The following is an 11,519-nucleotide window of genomic DNA, read 5'->3' as shown; positions in this document are numbered from 1 at the left end:
CAAGTGGAAAAGCTTTTACACGATGCAGATGCTTCAAGAAGTCCCTTAGGGGTGTTCTTTAGTGCAGTATATACCTTTATGATGGCTATATGTTTTAACCACAGCTAAATAAAACATATAGAACACTAAATAAGACAGGAATATTGCTACATTTCTACTCAATGCAAACAAACTCAGTTTCCAGAATTGCTTGCTCACTTGCTCTGTGATGTATTCCAAGATACAGCTGCAAATGGGACTGTGCATACATTTTCAAACTGATTTTGTCCAATGGAGAATGGGGGATTGTTTAGAAAACCTGTTTGAAAACCTTCATTACTTTTGCGCCTCAGTTTGGTGAAATCTATTGATATTAAGCTGCGATAGAAAATACATACTTCACCTTTAAGTATGTCTCTAAACTATACATATATTTACTATAAAGATCTACAGTAGCTTGTTTCCTTAGGAGATATCAATTGCTCTGTCGTTATGTTTAAGCAGTAGTCACACTAAAGAATATAATCTTATATTTTTAGAAATAGATTTTGATTACTGGAGAACTGCATTGGTACTGTATATGGCTTAGTTGTCAGGGCAGTACAAATGTATATATTGAAACTAGTTTATAAAAGCTGTGATGTGCCATGTCACGATTTTTACATCTCTCACCACCCTCTCCTGCAAAGGAACATGTCCACATTGATGACTCCAAGGTTGTCTGCCAAAAAAAAAATAATAATATGTGCAACATCAAAGCGCTCACTGATGGCAGAGCCACAGAGGGCCATAGCCAAGCGAGGAGGAGACCTCTATAGTGGTTATGGTGAACGTGTTCATGGCAATGTGGTCAATGGTGCTCTGTAGGTGGGGCGCAGCATCACTTAGATAATTGCTGACTGGGTTAGAGCTGCCTGTAGGGCCGATGGATTGGGCGAGGTGCAGGAAACACAGATGGATAGAAAATATACAGTATGAGACCACTCAGCAAATCTCTGATTAGCATGACTCCAGAGCCAAAATAGTATGTTCTCCGCATGCATGAACATTGTGGTCACCTTGAAGTCTTTTGGACTTCTAAGTTGGGCAAGGAATGACGTAACTATAGCAATCAGCTGTGGTTAGGGTTTGGCATTGAAGTGTTTTACTTGCTTGTTAACAGCTTAACCTTGTCAGATCTTGAAATCCAAAAACCAACTAACTTTATTCCTTTTCTAAAGAATATTTGAGTGATTCTAGCATGTTGTGGTTGGCTGCCAAAACATTGCTATGCCGTTGCTTAGGTTTTTGAGAGATTTTTAACTTGTTGCTATGCAGTTGCTAGGGTGTTGTGGTTTCTAGGTGATTGCTTACTTGCCTACAACTCCAAAGAGCAGACCCCAAATCTCTGTTTTTCTGGTCCCTGGATATGGCTTGTGTCCCCCCATTCAATATAGAGTTTTTAGTCTTAATGAATGATTAGTCTTAATATAAGTCTTAATGCTTAGAAAAGTAATGGCACACCTCTTCTTAACATGGTTTGGGGTATCATTCATGTCTAAACCACAAATGTTGCGGGACATATTATGTGCCAGAGTTTAATACTCTGGGAAAGGGTTTTGTTGAAATCCCTTTTTTTGGGCAATATAGCAATAGTTGATAAGTGCCATAGCAAGCAACTCTAATAAGGCCCTTCTTTGTTGTGGAATTTCAACTGAATTTGCCATTCCATTTTCCATTTAAATTATGTACAATGTTTTTTAGTCTGTAAGCACACACAATCATATTACAAAACAAAAATAGCAAAGTTCTCATGGCCAGAATACTTGCTCCTCTCAGCCCTAAAGACACTATTTGATTAGTTTATCTCCCATTTTTCTGAAAAGGGAAGCACCCTGCCTCACATTCCTTTAACACCCGGTAAAACCCAACTCATATTCTCTACAAAGGGTCATTGAAACATGAGAATGTGAAAGTCTCAATGAGGTCAGAAAATGTAACACATCAAGCAATGTGCACATGAGGGAAGAGCTTTAATTTTTTTTTGGATGGGTTCGTTTTAAGCCTGGCTGATCGTTCAAAACATTTCTGTGATATACTGTACTCTGTCAAAGCAACAAAGTTCAAAGATCCTGTCATCAAGAGAATTATACTTATCAGGACTTACAGTCTCCATAATTTATGGTAAAGAACATGGCTAAAGCAAAGATTTGGAGAGCAAATTTGAGCTGGTTCATCTTTCTGATTCTTATAAATGTCTATTAAATAGAAAAGAAAATTAAACATATAAAGACTAAAATACAATTGTCATTAAATTTATCCATTAAAAATTATTCCACTGTCCTTTTCTCAAGGTTTCACTTGTTAAATTTTCAGAGGTTTTTGAAAGACCTTACTTTTTCCCAGCATGCCATTCAAACTGGTTTGAATTTTGATAATTGATAATTTTCCAAGAAGGGTGTGGGGGGGTTGTTACTGGAGCACTGTTCCTGACAAAAAACACTGGAGCACAGGTACTTTCTGAAAACACTGGAGCACTATTGTCTGATTACTGTCTCTGAAATCACTGGAAATCAAGTGCTTTTTGAAATCACTGGAGCACAAGTGCTTTTTGAAATCACTGGAGCACAGTTACTGTCTGAAATCACTGGAGCACAAGTGCTTTTTGAAATCACTGGAGCACAGTTACTGTCTGAAATCACTGGAGCACAAGTGCTTTTTGAAATCACTGGAGCACAGTTACTGTCTGAAATCACTGGAGCACAGTTACTGTCTGAAATCACTGGAGCACAGTTACTGTCTGAAATCACTGGAGCACAGTTACTGTCTGAAATCACTGGAGCACAGGTACTGTCTGAAATCACTGGAGCACAGTTACTGTCTGAAATCACTGGAGCACAGTTACTGTCTGAAATCACTGGAGCACAGGTACTGTCTGAAATCACTGGAGCACAGTTACTGTCTGAAATCACTGGAGCACAGTTACTGTCTGAAATCACTGGAGCACAGTTACTGTCTGAAATCACTGGAGCACAAGTGCTTTTTGAAATCACTGGAGCACAGTTACTGTCTGAAATCACTGGAGCACAGTTACTGTCTGAAATCACTGGAGCACAGGTACTGTCTGAAATCATTGGAGCACAGTTTCTGTCTGAAATCATTGGAGCACAGTTACTGTCTGAAATCACCATAGAAAAGCTGCTTTCTGAAATCACTGGACCACAACTTCTTTTTGAAATCACTGGAGCACAGTTGTATCCTGAAATCACTGGAGCACAGGTACTGTCTGAAATCACCAGGAACATATATAGTCTGAAATCTTTCAGCAAAGTTACTGTCTAAAGACACTAGTTACTGTTTAAAACCACTCAGCACTGTTACTGTCTGAAATCACTGTGGCACAGATTAGAGATGGGAAGTCGATTCTTTTCCGCAAACTGGACAGTTCGTTTCATTGAACCGGTTCGTTTACATCATCACGCAATGACGTCACTAATACATAATGCTATTATCCCGACAGATGAAAATACACAAAATATACACATATAGCTGATTTACATTTTATTAAATTAAATAATAATAATATTAATCTTGGATACAGTTCCTGATTAAAGTTTTTCAACTAAAGCACCCAAAAAGGGCAACAATGTGCAAACACGGATGTTTAAGTTACGTGTCTAAAGTATATAAAGTATAAAAGTCTTCTTAATTAACACAACTTTTCACAGAAACTTGAATTTTGAATTTTGAATACAAATTTTCCCCCTCATTCAAGTCATTGGTTCATGCATGCTCGTTATCAGCAGCTCATCGGTTCTAAGCGGACATGTCCGAGACTCAGAGTCCGAACTGTTTCTTCAGTTCAGTGTGCTGGTGACTCATCGATTCTTCAGACACATCCGAAAGAGACATTTCTCAGTTCATTTTATACTGGCTCGTGAGCTGTCGACTGTCAATGTGATGTTAATGTGAATTTTTAAAACCAGATAATCGTCGATAAAACTATGACAATTATGACACAACATATTTCCAGAATGTTTTATGTGTTATTATCCTTATATGCTGCTCTGTACATAAGGAGCTTTAATTTCGTCCCACACACTCCATGCTTACGCATGCTCAGTTTCAGGCAGCAGCTCGAGATACTGTCCTCAGTTTGGTGTACTGGTGACTCATCAGTTGTTCGGACACATCCGAAAGAGACAGTTCTCAGTTCAGTGTACTGTTGGAGTAACTGGAGCGATGAGTGTAAGAAGAGTTGGCAAAAACTAGCATCATAGGATTATATACTCTGGGATTTGGGCTCATTTTGAGTGGGAGTGACTGTCAGGAACGTCTGAAAGTGAGATTTGATTGAGTAAATTGTGGATCAGTGTTGACTCGAGCCGCAAACTGTTTCAGACAATTCAGACTGATTTGGTGAAATGGTTCATCCAGTTCAATAAAAAGAACCAGTTCAAAAGGACGATTTGCTCACAAACCGGATATCACTAGCACAGACACCATCTGAAATCACTGGAGCACAGTTACTGTCTGAAATCACTGGAACACAGTAACTGTTTGAAATAGCTGGATATGTCTGAAATCACTCAGCACAGTTACTGTCTGAAATCAATTATCTAGTTACTCTTTGAATTCACTGGAACACAGTTATAGTTTGAAATCACTGGGACACAATTACTGTCTGAAATCACTGGACTTTAGGTACTATCTGAAATCACTCAGCACAGTTGATGTCAGAAATCGTCTCGGTTACTAAAGTAACCTCCTTTCCCTGATGGAGGGAACGAGACGTTGTGTCGATGAGTTGACACTAGGGGTCGCTCCTGCCGAGCCCAGACATCACTGATCTTGAGAAAACGCCAATGGAAATTGCCGTGTGGAATTTGCATGCCACTCCCCCGGACATACGGGTATAAAAGGAGTGACGCTGCAAACACACATCAGGTATCTCACTGAGGAGTCGAGCCAAAGACCATTTCAGCGGTTGATTCAGTGTTGTGGCAGGAGGGACATAACATCTCGTTCCCTCCATCAGGGAACAGAGCCGCAAACTGTTTCAGACAATTCAGTCTGATTTGGTGAAATGGTTCATCCAGTTCAATAAAAAGAACCAGTTCAAAAGGTAGATTTGCTCACAAACCGGATATCACTAGCACAGACACCATCTGAATTCACTGGAGCACAGTTACTGTCTGAAATCACTGGAGCACAGTTACTGTCTGAAATCACTGGAGCACATGTACTGTATGAAATCACTCAGCACAGTTACTGACTGAAATCACTGTAGCACAGTGAAACGGGTAAAGGATGGGCAAGGTGGAGGTGGAACAGTCAACTTAATCTTTAAAGACATAAACTCAACTTAAAAAACATAAAACACATAGACGCAGCACACACGCACACACACAGCAGCCGCATGTGTCTCTCTCTCTCTGTCGAACTGGCACCTCTGGATCGTCTTAATCCCCCTCCCGGCTGATTAGCCTGATTCAGGGCCAGGCATGAGTCCTCACGGCCTGGCCAGCCCTCGTCCTCATCACACATTTTTTTTTACTGCCTGAAATCACTGGAGCATAGGTATAGTCTGAAATCACCAGCATATGTTTACTGTCTAAAAACACCAGAGCACAGACACTGACTGAAATAACTGGAGCATAGTTACTGACTGAAATTACTCAGCAAAGTTACTTTCTGAAATCAAGAATATATTTATTGTCTGAAATCACTGGAGCACAGATACTACCTGAATTTATTGAAGCACAGTTTCTGTCTGATATCACTGGAGCATAGGTATAGTCTGATATCACAGGCAAATGTTTACTGTCTAAAAACACAAGAGCACAGTTATTTTCTAAAATCACTGGAGAACAGATAGCATCTTATATCACTGTAATAATTCTGTATAACCTGCCAGCCAAAGAAAATCTGGATCAAAGATTATGTGATTATTATGTATCCTTATAATTTGTGTCCTTTTACATAACAATCATCTTTCAAAACATAATAAAATGCTGTCTGGCTCACTTTCTGTCACAAGCCTCATTGTCATATGTGTGTTTTGCCATAAATATCAAAAACAGAGGATTTATGAAAAAAAAAAAATAAAGTACAATGGAAAAAGAGAGCCAAGCAAGCTTGTTCCTATTGTGCTGGGTACACATCTGGCATTTTGCTCAGGAATCTAATTTGTGATGATATCACCCTCATATGGACCTGATTTTCTAGTGTCCTGGGATTAATTAAAGAAGTGATAACTCTAATCCGCTCTGCTGGCAGACTGTTTCAACCATTGTAATTATGACTTGGGTGAGACTGAACAAATACTCCCAAAGTGTAAGCAATTAGAAGATATGTGTTGAGAGCATGTAGTTTTTACAAAGGCAGCTGCTGCAGGCCTGTTGGAGAGAACGATGGAGAAAGAAAGTTAGGTGGAGATGAGGAAAGAGGGTGTGATGTGGGAGTGGTGAGGCAGACAGACAGAGAGTCTGATGTAGTTATGGTTTTAGATCTCACCTGGTTTCATGATGCATGCTTATACCCAACGACCTGAGGAGTTCTTAGACAGTATATGGCTTCCATCCAGAATACAATTGTTGGAAGTCATTTCTGAGGATTTTTTCTGATTTCACTTCCTTTAACTTTTGAAGAGAGAAAGAGCAAAGGGAAGCAGCTGTCAGTGTGATTTAAAGAGAAACGAGGAAAAGATGAACATAAGATGAAAATGTTATTCCACAAAGAGGATGCAATGTCTTCTCTGTCAAAACCTCTCTCATGTCATATGTCAAAGCAAGTTTTTATATATTTATTTTTTACATTTCAAGGAAATTATGGTGAGACGAGGTAATGCAATACATCATAGATGGGATGTATTGCATTACCTGGACACAACGACTCAGTATGTGACAAAACGTTATATCAGATAAAAAAAAAAAAAAAAAGCGATTTAAAGTTTATTAGTAGTTTCATTATCTTAAGGAACATAGAAAAGACGTCCAAGACACAAGGCTTGTGTGGAATCACCTTGATTGCAGAAATAAAAAAAGCAATATAAAAAGTTCTGCTTTACATCTGCTGAAGGCAACAAGTGTCTTAAGTGTTGTCAGTGCAGAACATCATCTTTATTTATTTATTTATTTATTTTTCAAAAATTTCTCAGAGGTCCTTTTTCTGTGGATATAAAAGTTTATAATCATCTGCTTAAAATAAACAAATTAAAAGAAGCGGCCTCTAACAAAAAGTACCAAAAAATTGTAAAAACTATAACATTTTGACGTACTACTGTAGAACCATAGTGGCTTTTTTTAAGTGTCTTGGAGTACTGTGTAAATAATATGGTACTTACAGTCAGTATGGTATTCATTTAGTAACAACACACACACACACACACACACACACACACACACACACACACACACACACACACACACACACACAATATATATATATATATATATATATATATATATATATATATATATATATATATATATATATATATATATATCAATCAGCTACAACATTAAAACTACCTACCTAATATTGTGTAGGTCCCCCTCGTGCTGCCAAAACAGCGCCAACCTGCATAACATATATCTCCATCCCCATATATAATATCGGGATGGCGCTGTTTTGGCGGCACTAGGGGGACCTACAAAATATTAGGTGTATGATATTCTCTCATTAATAGATAATTCATACAATTAAGTTTTTAAAATAGCTAAAATCAAGCATTCCCAAAAAGAGCATAAAACAAGAAATATGGGATTGATTATTTGTTTATTTACTTTAGAAATAAGGCTCTGACTGTTTTAGAACATTTGAAAATAAGAATGCTTTGCCTACAGCAAGGACAGAAGGCTTGTTTTAGAGCTGTCATATAAATTACAGCTCAAGGAATGTGGTGTCTCCACTTGTGTTGATCCAGAAAGCACTTTTACTGCAGACAGGCCTGTTACACTGATCTCTCACCCTCCCTCACCCAAAATAATGTTTGTTACTGGCAAATAGCGCAGGCTTGCTTTGCACTCCTAAGGGACATCGCAGAGCATCAGTTTGTAAAGCTTAACCCCGGATGTTCAAATACAGAAGCCCAAAACAAAACACATTTCCCTGATTTCTTAGGTCATCCAATTGCAGATGTACTGATATTATTAAGTAGGATTTTTAACCTTTTTGTCAACCATAATTACTGAAACAAAGAAAAAACATTTTTTTGTTTTTACATATATCTCTTATTTAGCTTACAACAACGACAATCATTCAAATAATAATACAAGTGTGGTTTTGTTATTTGTCTATTTTATATATTATTGGATGCATTTTGGGAATTCAAAACACTGCTCTAGATTTCAGCATTTAAAAATACAATTTTGAATTGAAATAGAACCTCCTGAATTGAGGAGACAATTTGTGAGCCAAATTGTAAGCCAGACTGATTGTAAAATACCTGAATTCAATATAATATGGTAAAACTGCAGGGTGATTTTGAATCAAAAGAACCCTAGACCATTAATTTATGATTTGTTTGCAGAACCACGAACGGTGTCAGTTTCATTACAAATTTAAAGGAATAGTTCACCCAAAGATGAAAATTCTCTCATAATTTACTCACCCTCCTGCCATCCCAAATGTGTGTGAATTTCTTTCTTCGACAGAACACAAACAAAGATTTTTAGAAGAATTTCTCAGCTCTGTTGATCCATACAATGCAAAGTGAATAGTTTAAATGTAAAGGCAGTTTACAAGTAATTCATAAGACTACTTTACAATTAATCTCCCCATTACTTTTACTTTCACATTATCTGTGCATAACGCCATTCACTGGGCAGGAAGGAGAATTTATAGTAAAAAATTGACTTAAATATTGATCTGTTGCTCACCCACACCTCTCACTGGAGTCATATGGATTACTTTTCTGCTACCTTTATATGCTTTTGGAGCATCAAAGTTTTAGTACCCATTCACTTGTATTGTATGGACCTACAGAGCTGAAAATATTCTTCCAAAAATATTTGTTTGTGTTCAGCAGAAGAAAAAAGTAATACATGTCTGGGATGGCATGAGCGTGAGTAAATGGTAAGACAATTTTCATTTTTGGGTGAAATATCCCTTTAAATTGGATTAAAAAAATTACACTGTATTAACATTTGTCACCAAACAATCAACGTCAGGCTTCTAGACAGTCAGTAAAGTCTGACTGTGGGTAGTCAGCATGGAATCTGATTTATGCTTCACACGGCAATGCTGATAGGGCACAGGCCTTTCCTTTTTGACACATTTCTGTCACTAGCCGGGCCAGCTGACATGGTGGTAAGAGCAGCCCACTTCCCTGCTCTCTCCAGGCTCTGGCTGTTTGGTCAGGGATACCTTCCGCTCCTCCCTTCACCTGTGAAATTTTAGAGCAGGCCACACTGAAAGGGGGCATTGTTTCCCCCTGTAAGGAATGCCCATGCTGTCCACAATGAAAAGACTTAATTTGCACTGGAATTTGGAGACTGCCTGACAATGGTGAGGATGATCTCCAAATAAAGTTTGCCCATAAACTAGGGTCACCCCTCAATGATTGTACTCAAAGCATGATTTAAAAGAGCTCATAAAAGCTGTCACCAGTATTAAAATGGGGTTTCAACAAAAATGCACCCATACCTAAAATAAGGTTGAAATGACATGCTTACAGACTGAAATTCAACTAGGAATGTACCACATGAGATTTAAACATTTATTAATGCTTTGTTCAAAGGCAATGGTGACAAAAGATGTTTGCTTGTAGTCCATTTATGCAAGGAACTAATTGGCCACCTAAACAAACTTAAATGAATGTTTAAACATAATGTTGCTAACATAGAATACATCAATTGTTCATGGAGTTTATTGAAAATGCATTCAAAAATCTTTTTTGCGGGCTGTCACATTAAAATTGGGACTTGTGAAACAAAGGGCTAGTATGACTGAGAAAGAGGAAGGAGAGGCCAACATTTGGCTTGGTCATATGCCAGGCACACTCACACGTTTGTCTGAACTCCACAGACTGGGTATTAAGGAGAAAGGCCAAGAGAGTCACGACTTCTGAGCAACATTGGCACAATAAATTCTGGTTTATTGCAAAGCTAATGAAAGCTCCCCAGATACATATACTACTACAACTAATATATATATATATATATATATATATATATATATATATATATATATATATATATATATATATATATATATATATATATATATAAATATATTATTATACTACTACATCTTATATATATATGTATATATATATATATATATATATATATATATATATATATATATATATATATATATATATATATATATATATATATATGATATATATATATATATACATACATACATATATATATATATATATATATATATATATATATATATATATATATATATATATATATATACACATATTTGTGGGAAAATGGTTTGTGCCAACAAAACTGGACACGGCTTCACTGAACGTTATTTTTTGTTTCCAGCACTGCAGCGTCATCTGCTGGTCAAAAAATACCTTGTATTTTGTAGGCGTTGTTAGTTTGGACCATTTGTGATTGACGTATGCTGCACCAACTGCTGAAGCGAAAAGCTAAAATCGGACCAATCAGGTAAAACATTTTCGAAAGCCCTCTTAAATACGCCCACAAAAAAAGAGTTTGAATGGCATGCGTGTCTCATATCTTTCTTACCTTATCATATGTGCCATATATTATCTTTATTATCGTTTATAGTTATTTACACGCCATATTTCCTCACGTGTTGTTGTTTTATTTACATTTTAAGTTCTCGCGCTGCTCCGTCCACTTGTTGTTTGTAAGCAGTTGATGTTGTTGTTAATGGGTAAGCAGGTTAGCCTCAGTACAAAATCAGTAGTTTCCAAACTTAAGTGTGCAATTAATTCGCTGATCTTTGCACGGTTCACTTACTAGTTCACTATTAAGTGCGTTACTTAAATTCAAATAAAATAGTTGGAATAGACCTCTTTAAGACAGAGCAGGCTGGTTGTGTGAATTTAAATTCAGTCCAGACAGACGTGTTGTATTAGTTTTCACAAAATAATTGTGTTTGTGTGATATATATATATATATATATATATATATATACACACACACACACACACACACACAATTCTGTATATGCAGAATTTATTAACTTTTTGTCTGGACAATGATTTTCACTACTGTATTATAGTATGTAAGGGGGATATGTGCTTTATTATGAAAATAATTTTTACAATGCAAATAAATAAATGTTCATAAACAGGTTCATATTATATTTATGCAATATATTATTTGTTTATTTTGTTCTTTGATGTGGGGGTGAAATTTGTCTCTGATATATCTTTGTGAGATTTAGTAATCCATAATCTGTTTTTAAAGTTTTTGTCTTTGTCTCTTTTGTTTATTTTCAACATGCATTTGCATATTTGGTATTTTCAGTATTGGCAAATATAAACGAGTTATGCAAAGTTGCATTGGTAAAATAATGCACACAGTATATTTGTATAATCATTCAACTCATTAATAAAAATAAAA

Source organism: Xyrauchen texanus, chromosome 41 (assembly GCF_025860055.1).
Source record: "Xyrauchen texanus isolate HMW12.3.18 chromosome 41, RBS_HiC_50CHRs, whole genome shotgun sequence".
Classification (NCBI taxonomy): domain Eukaryota; kingdom Metazoa; phylum Chordata; class Actinopteri; order Cypriniformes; family Catostomidae; genus Xyrauchen; species Xyrauchen texanus.
The sequence above is the reverse complement of the archived record's forward strand: the minus strand, read 5'-3'. Positions refer to the sequence as shown.